This window comes from Vicia villosa, unplaced genomic scaffold (assembly GCF_029867415.1).
Source record: "Vicia villosa cultivar HV-30 ecotype Madison, WI unplaced genomic scaffold, Vvil1.0 ctg.002503F_1_1, whole genome shotgun sequence".
Classification (NCBI taxonomy): domain Eukaryota; kingdom Viridiplantae; phylum Streptophyta; class Magnoliopsida; order Fabales; family Fabaceae; genus Vicia; species Vicia villosa.
In genome coordinates, this window is record NW_026705950.1 from 266165 (window position 1) to 276910 (window position 10746).

The following is a 10746-nucleotide window of genomic DNA, read 5'->3' on the forward strand; positions in this document are numbered from 1 at the left end:
ATGGGCCTCCCACGACCAAGACTAAGCCCATACCTTTTTTTATCCATTTTTGCATGATTTTATCTTACTTTAAGAGTAAAATTAAAAGGAAAATGCATGGATAAATGGTAGCTTACAAATCAAGCATGACTCACCCCAAAGAATCTTCATCTTTCTGCAGAGAAGTAAAGGGCAAGGCAAGAGCATTGAATGGAGTCAAGACTTGGTCAAAAATTCAAGGTTTTTAATATTTAAAAACCAAGTTTTCAACAAAGGCAACTAGCTGCAAGTTAGCTTCAATTCTAAGCACACATAGCTTATAAATAAGCTATCATAGTTCAGCAAACAAAGAGAGACAAGTTCAGAAGCAAAGCTAAGCATAACACCTTTGTAATCACTTGAAAAAATTCAAAGAAAACTCAAATTCGAATTTGTAATTTCTGCTCATTTCAATACAAACTAAGCATTCATACACCTTCCTTGAACATCACTGAAACTATCTCAATCAATTACAAGCCTTGAAGCTCACTGAATCGAGCTACACAGGTCAAAAATTGTTCAAACTAAAATCAATTCGTATCTGGCTATTCACACATGTTTAACAAGATGTAGACATACTATTGAGTTTGGTTTGAGGTGTAGAACATTTCTGGAGCTTTAATTAAGTTTTAGATGCGTATACACGAAACCACCATTTTAGGGTTCTTCATCCCAAAATTAGGGTTTTCTAAATTAGGCGAAATTACAGGTTCTGAATAGTACCATTGAGTTCGCATGAACAATACGAACTCAACCATACCATCGCGCCAAATTTATACTCACGTTTGCTTGTATTCGCTATTATTACCAGGTGTAAAAGATTGGGTTTTTTACACCACCTGCAAATGAACGGTGTAAAAACCCATCTGAAGGTTGAAGATGATGCGTGGCGCCCTCTGATTCGCTGGGAGGCGCGCGCGTGTTTTTTTTAAACTGACTTGGAATTCAGTGTTTTGCAGGTGTTCCACGTGCTATGGTCCCTCACCATCTGGGCCTTCTGATCCATCCATCAACTCATCCAACGCCTCAGAACACGCACGCATATCATACTCCCTCATTTAATTTCCATACAGGATCAGTATCCTTTTATTTTTTATTTTATTTTCTATTTTGTTTTAATTTCTTTGTTAAATTAATTAAAAATAGTTTTAAAAATCCAAAAAATACACAAAAAATATTTTTATACTTCTAAAATAATATACTATTTTATGAAATAAAAATATTTTATTTTTCTTCATAATTTCAATATTTTGCATAATTAATTAGTATATATTTATATATTTGCTTTTTAATTATTCTAACCAATCAAAAAATCCTAAAAAATTGTTCTTTGTGTTAAATATTGTTTATATATTATAAACTAATTTTGTACATATTTTGAATAATTTTCTCTTTAAGTTTTAATTATTTGTATAATTATTTGTATAATTATGTATTAATTAGCTTAATCAATTTCCAATCAATTTCAAAAATTCCAAAAAATTAGTTTTGTTTTAAAATTAATTAACAAATATTTTGTACATATTTTAAACTTAATTTCTAGGTTTAAATCTATTTTCATCATTTTTCTTCATTTTAATTTAATTAATCGTGCATTAATTATAATTAAAATAAATCATAAAAATCCAAAAACATGCCTTTTATTTTTCTTGCAATTTAAAATTCCTAGATAAATGTATAGGATGTCAAATTCATGTAAATAGGCTAGTTTACATTTCCCGCACAATCGATGTAATAGCGTAGATTTACTTTCCGCACTTTACATTTCCGCACTTTAATTTCCAGCAAATATAAACTGCGTGTATGTCAAAGATAAAATTGAACCGTTAGATCACTAACTTCAAAGATAAATATCTGAATCCAATCACAATCACACTTGCACCTCTTAAGGTAATCCCTTCTCATTCCTTTCAAAATCAAAGTCAAAATTCCACTGTTTTGAGTACAAAATCGAACCTTGCTTTTATATCCGATGAAAGGATAGATTTTTAAAGGAAATAGGATAAAGACCTTACAACTCAGGGTAGACCTCCTAGTTTGCTTGCTCAAATCAAAACAAACAAAATTCTCATACACTGTTGTTTTTTCAAAACTTTCAAAAAAGACAATGCTTTGTATACATCCAAACACGGGTTATTACAAAGTTAACGTTCTTTTCAAAACATCTTTCGAAAGATAAACAAGCATTTTGTATACATCCACACACGGATCATTGCAAAATTCAATTTACAAAGGTATTTGAAACCACATATGAGCAATTTCAGAGCAATTGAAAAGTGATCGAAAAACAAGTGAGCTAAGCAAACTTAAGAGCCCATGGATAACCATGGATACAAAGGGTGCTAACACCTTCCCTTTGTATAACCTACCCCCTTACCCAGAATTTCTTAAAGGTCTTTTTTCTGTTTCTTTTATAAACCTTTCCTTAATTGGATAAAATAAAAGGTCGGTGGCGACTCTGTGAATTTTCAAAATGCGAAAGCATTAAGCGACAAAAAGAGTCAGTTCACATATCTCTACAGATCAGAGGTATGGCCCGGTATTAAAAAAAATCGGAGGTCCACACTAACCTTAGATGCGGGGGTATCTCGAGACTTCAGAAACTCTTCCCATACTTCTTCTTTAATAAAATTATACCTGACATGTGTAGGAGTGAGACCTTTGGGATTATTAACATATCCGTTTGTGATTTGTGTCTTAAAACCTCTCCATCGTTCTCCCGCATATTTAATCCATTCCTTCTTCAACGGATCTTTGATTTTACCATCCTTGTCTTTAACACAACAGTCTGGAATAGTGAAATGAGTTTACACATACGGTATATGGTATATGTTATTAGTATATATATGATTATAAAATATAATAAAGTGTTGAATTTAAAATACCTAAATATCAATACATATAGCGTCTTTTATCCCATTATCTATGTCTTCCCACTCATATTTCAAAATAAAACATCTCTGCTGAGCAAGAGATGTTATATAACACCTAAAATTTGCAGCATTTTTACCAACACAAGTACATTCATAGGTTCTTAGATTAAACTCGACCTTTATCTTTTCACCTGTTTGATGAACTTTGTCAATTTGTGTCATCAAAGTTGGACCTCTAAATCTTCTTTTATTAGGTTTACTAGATGAGGAGGGGTTGTCGGTTGAATCATCCATGTATCTGTTTAAACAAAATAAAAATAATTAGAAATCAAATTAAACACAAAACAAAAACAATTAGACATAAAATTAAGCACAAAATAAAAACAATTAGACATAAAATTAAACACAAAATAAAGACAATTAGAAATCAAAGAAATGTCGAATTAACTTATGAAAAACACCTTAATAGTTCTCCCATATCCCTTCTTCATGATCTATGCGAATAGCATGCACATTATCCTCTAAATTTTCTTCAATGAAGGTAGGCACATTTGTTGAGAAAGGAGGAGTTTTGGAAATATCAAGATTCGCATCTTGATTTTCATCACTATCATGCACCTTTCCTTGTAGAACAACTGATCAACTTTTATTAGAAGGATATGTGACATAAAACACTTGTTTTACTTGAGATGCCATGATGAAAGGTTCGTCCGCATAAGCTAACTTGCTAAGATCAACCACTGTAACTCCAAATTCATCGATTCTTACACCATTATTGATATCATTCCATTTGTATTTAAATATAAGAACTTTAAACACAATGTAATCAACTTCCCAAATCTCTTCAATCACTCCAGAGTAGGGTGTAGATGCCATAACCAGATTTTTATCTTTAGCACTAGAGAAGTGCATGGACTCGGCCACAATCATAACTCCACTATTTTGCATGGTACTACGGTCATCCTTTGACTTTGTATAAAAGGAAGTTTTTTTAATATCATATCCACTCCAAGTTATTATGTTACATTTAGGCTCATAGGACAACCACTTAGTTGTTTTTGAAGCACTATCATCACTAGCAATTTTTTCTTTAAACCACTCAGAGAAACTCTTATTATGCTCTTTTAACAACCCTCTTTCATTAATATTGGGGTACTTTTCTTTATGATGCTTTTGTGAGTAGATAAGTAAGCTTGAACTTCATCGGTGTTATTAAATATATACAAATGCGCTTGAACAACCACATCAATACTTAAGCTCTTGACCTTTAAACCTTGTGTACCCACACTCTCACATTTTCCATCATGACGAGACTTGGGAACCCTTACAACATCCACTTTCGACAAATAGTTAGAACAAAACTCAATTGCTTCTTCTGTAATGTACCTCTCAATAATCGATGCTTCCGACCGGTGTGAGTTTTTGGTATACCCTTTTAGGATCTTCATGTATCGCTCTATTGGATACATCCACCGTAAAAAAATTTGACCACATAATCTAATCTCCCTTACTAGATGAACAATCAAGTGAACCATAATGTTAAAAATGAAGGAGGAAAAAACATCTCTAATTGGCACAAGATAACTGCAGCCTCATTTTCCAAATTGTATATCTTTAATGGATCAATGGCTTTGCAACAAATTGCATTGAAAAATAAGCCCAACCTAGTTATAGTCTTCATAACATTGTTAGGAAATATTCCACGAATAGCCACTGGTAGTAGTTGTTGCATTAAGACATGATAGTCATGAGATTTTAAGCCAACTAATTTGAGATCTTTAATCAATACAAGCCTCTTGACATTTGATGAGTAACCATGCGGCACTTTGATACTTTCTAAACACTCACAAAAACTTGTTTTCTCTTTTTTAGACAAAGTGTAGCAGGCAGGAGGCAAATACGTCTTGCTGCCTATATATTATGGTGTTAACTCTTCTCGTATACCCATCACGCCCAAATCTAGACGAGCATTAATACCATCCTTTGTCTTGCCTTGAATGTTGAGACGTGTTATGATTACACTATCACATACATTTTTCTCCACGTGCATTGTAACACCCTTCTAAAACCCCACGAATATTCATGCAATATTAAGAATTTAAATTAAAGTAATTCATAAAAAGGGTGCAACATTTCTTCATAAAACTTCTTAATAAAAACATCCTGCTCCGTAACACGGGTTCTCAAAATTTATACTTTGTAATACGGTGAACTAACTTTAAAGAAATGTTGCGGTAAGCAAGAGTCGCCACCGACTTTTATTTTATCCAATTAGGAAAGGCTAAAAGAACAGGAAAAGACCTTTTAAAAAGATTTTGAGTTCGGGGGTAAGTTATACAAAGGGAAGGTGTAAGGCACCCTTTGTATCCATGGTTATCCATGGGCTCTTAATTGCTTAGCTCACTTTTGTTTTCAAAATGTTTGAATTTGTTTGAAAAGATTTTCGAAGAAGAACTTTAGCTTGTAAATAAGCGTAGTCTTTTTGAATTTGATTTTGAATAGAGGTGGGAAAAGTATTTTTGAATTCGTTTGAATTGAGCAAGCAATTAAAAGCAACTTACCCTAAGTTTTGAAAGATCGTTCTTTTAGCTTTTCAGGCGAAAGGGTCTATCCATACCATGAGAGGGCAGGAAGTCTTTCAATTGGATGTGGAAGGGTCATCGAGAGTATCGTTCGCCATAAGACTATCCCTACCATAGAGAGGGCAGGTAGTCTAAGGGAAGGATATAATAGTCATTCTGCTTTAGGCATCATGCGAGGATACCTTAGCAATTGGGACGATCATCTTTTACCGAGGCAGCTTCGAGGGACAAAATTGATGATATCACTGAATAAGGCAACCTTTGCTTTAGGTATCCTCGGAATCGAGGGACTTGACTATTTAGTACAATTAAAGGCAACGGGAAACAATAAGGCAACAAGAGGGATTACCCTAAAGGTGCGTGTGTGTCACAATCACGTGAGTTCAGTTCAGTTATTTATCTTGTAATTAGTGATCTAAGTTATTTAGCAGGTTTGCACTCCCTAGGATTACTAACCATGGCAGAGAATAAAACAGTTAAAATCCTACGCTATTACAATAAACACCTGCGGGGATGGGAGAAATTAAAAGGCGGAAAGATAACCTAATCTATTACAATAAAACCTTATAGGGTAACAGAAAATAAAGGCAGAAAATTGATTTACACATCTTCAACTTTGATCCTCCTTGCACCTTCGATTGACTCTGATCATCTGAGAATTAAACGGATAATGATAGGGGTGAGCGTAGGAGGAATTCCTTGGCATTGAAAATAAACTCTAATTTAACCTATAAGACAAAAATTAAAAGATAAAACAACATTTAAATGAGAAAAAGGATTAGAACTTAGCTTTTTGATTTGGCATGGCGCGTAGTCGGAGGAGTTTTTATTAACCCTGAAAATTAGACACAAAGAAGAAAAATGGTTAGTGCCTTAAAAGATCAACAATAAGGGTTAGCAAAACAATTAGTGATTTTTTATGGTGATAAATTATAAATCTTGAGGGTTAATGAACAAACCTAAAAATACAGTGATTAGTGCTCATGATAAAATCAGGGTTTAAGGCATAAAATAAATTAGCCTAAAATTATTAGGCTAAAATTAATTAAAACCTAATTGATTAACTTAATTATTGAAAATTATCTAAACAAATTAACTAGACTAAATTAATGTATCCTAATCCTAATTAGGACTATCAATTAAACCCTAAAAATGTTAATTATCAAAAAATAAAACCAAATAAAAAAAATAAAAATAAAAAAAGGAAATAAAACAATCAAAAACAAAAGAAGAAAGAAAGAAAAACAAATCTGGCGATGGGAATCCAGTGAGGTAGGCCCTTGATGGTCTATGATAGACTTCACGCTGGGATCACTTGGATTGTACTCGCCGGTGATCTGGTGGTGGAGACGTGAGGTGGTACGATGCACCTGCATGAGTTAGACACGCAGGATCTATAATAATCAAATTGGGAAAAATAATAGCCCGGAAAGGATTCGATCCCTAGTCTACAAGATTACCATTCGTCTTCTTTTGCCAACCATCCACCATTGCCTTGTTGTTATTAATATGACAAACAGAAAATAAATATAAAACCTAAAACTAAATGGAAAAAGTCAAACATTAAATCAAACTGGGCCCCTGTGGAAATCACGCGCAGCCAATGGTGAATGGGGAGAGAGTCTGCCAATTTTGACCAGCCAATAAGAGATAGAGAGAGGAATTGGGATTTTGACTAGCCACCCAAATCGACACACGTGCCACGCCCTTCATCGTCTTCTCCACTATATTTTTATTTCTGGAAATTAGCTACGAAGTAGCTATGGTGTGGCTATGACTTCTGGAAATTGGCTACGGTTTTCTGCAAAATTTTAAACGAAGGCTGTAGCTATGGTTTATCTGCGAATTAATTACGATTTCGGTCGTGGCTTTACCTGCAAAAAATCAAACTTGTAAAATATGGTAAGAACGATAATCAAAAGCACCTTTGTCCACTAATTTGGACCTTGCGAATCCGACGGTACCATCCTTTTGTCCTGAAAACGGCTACAAGTATGGATACGAAGCAATATGCAACTCATGCCCTAGCCATGGCTCCTTACGCTATGGGCATTAAAACTCACGACCAAGGATTCAAATCTCTTCTAAAACATGCCAGGAACACGTTAAAACCACTAAATCTCATTAAAACATAATAATACATGAAGTGCAAAAATCTTGAAACATGAACAAGGTGTATGGATTATATGCATGATTGGGCATCACCAAATACCTGTACTTACTGTATAATCACTCAGGAGATTATTGGGATGGTTGTTTGCCCTTGGTTTGGCCTGAAACAAAGAATGCAAGCTTGCCCCACTTTCTTGAATTTTTGCCACTTTAGAACCCAAGCCTCTTTACCCAATTTTCGTCCCCTAACACTATGTTCCTGTTGTCTATTTATAGAGGAATAAAATAGGGTTAGAATATGTTGAGGGAATCAAATAAAAATCAAGTGTTTTGATGGTGAGAAATTTGATTGAAGTTAGATTGGAAAGTTGCTATTTTTGTATCAATCTCTTGCCAATCCACTTTGCACGAAATTTTCAGCTAATATGGAGCATTTGGATGATTGGATTTGATCACAAAATCAAATCTTTGATTTAAAATCAATTTTTTACATTTATAATGATTTATTCATATTTAAATGAATTAAAAATTCAAATAAATAAGATAAATATTATAAAAATAAAATAATTAATTAAATGGTAATTATAAGGCCTATGAGCATGCTTGAAATCCAAAAGTTAGGCCCAAAGGCTCAAAAACCTCAAATTTCTCCACTTTGCATTTCATGCATTTTCTCAAAATCGCCCAACTTATGCAAGCCATAACTCATTCAATTTTAATCATATAGAGATGTTCTAGGACTTTCTGGAAAGCTCAAGATGTCCTCTACGAGCCACTTTCGAACCTTTTTCCCATTTGAAGATTTTATCTTGATGATATGGCTTCTGAAAATAACTACTTTTAGCGAGCTCCTAGAAGGACCTGTAATGTTTTGGCTTATATCTCTTATGCGGAAGCATTTCTTGACCCTGGGCCCAACATCAAAGTTGTAGAGAGTTGAATTTCCTTGAGAATGAGCTTTGGTTGGGAAATTTCTGATGAAGTATGAGAGAGATATGGCTGGTCAAAGTTTAGTTGACTTTCTCCTATGAAAACCCTAATTTAGAAATTTTTGAATTTATTGATTTCTGATCTTTCCTTAATGAACCATGATCAATTCTTGATCAAATGGTGAATTATACTTCAAAACAAGGTTGTTGACAAAAATCAGGAGTTTTGACTGTACTTTGACCACAGTTGACTTTTAGGTCAAATCAGTCGATTGTTGACTGTTTGAACTGTTGACTGGGCAATCTTGAGAATCAGAGTGGAAACTTGGCATGAGGACCCTTTGAAGCATATGAGAGGCCATCGGATCCATTTGAGGTCTTAGAACTTGATTTTGCTTTGAGAAATTCAAAACTCTAGTTTAGAGGTTGCTGTTTAGGAGAGACTGCATGCTTCCTTCTTGTGTATCTTTGAGCATTTGAAAGTCAGATGGATTGTAATATGAATAAATATGATGGACAAATTTTGGGGTATGACATACTTCAACATCTCAGAGAAATAATTTATTCAAAAACATCTTTATTAAAATACTTCAATTTAAAATGTATCGTCAACTTCATAATTCATAAATCTTGTTTAAATCATTTCTAAAACAAGATAAAACACTTCAAATACATCATCATCAACATATAATTTAATTCAAACGATCCCCAACAACCTGATGTTACATCTATCAGAGCAAGACCCTTTTCACTGTGGAATAATAACTAGACTTCACCAAGAACTATCTTACACTTCCAGTGCTATTCTTGAGTATCTGCCCATTTCCCACGGTAGGGGAAATATCAGCAGAAAGGGTGAGAAATCACAATCATTATAAAAAGTGTAAGTAATAAATATAGTGGGACAACAATATACTCATATAACCTACTTATCAATAAACATATAAACATTTACAATATGATCACTAGAATCAACCTAATCAACATAACCAACTTTAACTATAAAATCATCATAAACACCTTCATCAACTTCAACAAATATACACAACATATTCAACTTCTCCAACATCAACATAATCATATAAGCAACTTTATCAACATAAACCACATGAAAAACTTAATCGACTTAATCAACATAAAACAACTTCATAAACTTAATCAACATGAACAACTTAATCAACTTAATCAACATGAACGACTTAATCACTTCAACAAACCCAGTCAACATAAACATCATAAATAATACAACACAACATGCGACTCAACTATGCATATGCATGTGGTACCATCGGAATAAAACTCCCAACTTAAACATATGCATGTGGTACCATCGGAATAAAACTCCCAACTTAAACATATGCTAGGTTATCGAGGCATTTTCAACTTAATCAGATGCCTTCAAGGCCAACTTAATCGGATGCCATCAATAATATAAACAACAACAAATGCAATTCAGAACAACATAATCAACATTTCAACTTTGGATATTTAAGCCTCCAACCAAAACTTGCCCATAATTAGGATTAAACAGCATATTCAACGTACGAGAAAATCCACACATTCCCAAAACTTAAGTAAAATTACACACGGAAAATCGTATCGATTTACCAAAAATTATGCTACTGGTTTTGAAAATAGTTTTACAAGATGGAAAGTAACTTTAGCTTTTCAACGGTCCAAACGGCGTGTCAAACGGACACATGAGTCAAAAGTTACGAGTTTTCTAAGTTTTCGGAAAGCGCAAACACCGGCATCATACACTGATACAGCAAAACCTCATTACACACCAATTAAATTTATTTCCAGAACATGAAACTATTTTTAAAAGAAAATACACATTATTAGCTTCCTTGCGCTTCGAACAAGGACTCAAACGGACTTACGGATCAAAAGATATGAATTTTTGAAGTTTTCCCAAAAACCATATTTTTGCCCAGAAACAACTACGGGTTTTATGCATCTTTCCATTAAAATTCAACCAATTCAATTATTTTTTATGAAACAAACACATATCCATTCATACCTAACATATAGTAGTGAATTAGAACCCTAAAACATGAATTTTAACACATTGATTTCGATACCAAATCTCAAACCCCAACCTACCAAATCCCTATAACTCAATCCAAAACTCCCCAAATCATACCAAATCAAATTTCTCCATTGAACCAATTTCATAAACAGATTATACAACAATCCAAACAAGATTATAGCATCAATTATGATCAATTT

At 33.5% G+C, this 10746-nt stretch overlaps 1 long non-coding RNA gene across 1 annotated transcript; it reads right to left on the minus strand.

The window, feature by feature from the left end:
- Window positions 1-5114: 5114 nt before the first annotated feature.
- On the minus strand, window positions 5115-8024 carry LOC131639022 (uncharacterized). The gene is made up of 2 exons (XR_009294829.1): window positions 6934-8024; window positions 5115-6843 (listed from the first exon to the last, which is right to left on the minus strand). It is a non-coding gene; the product is annotated as an uncharacterized LOC131639022 (long non-coding RNA).
- Window positions 8025-10746: the final 2722 nt, after the last annotated feature.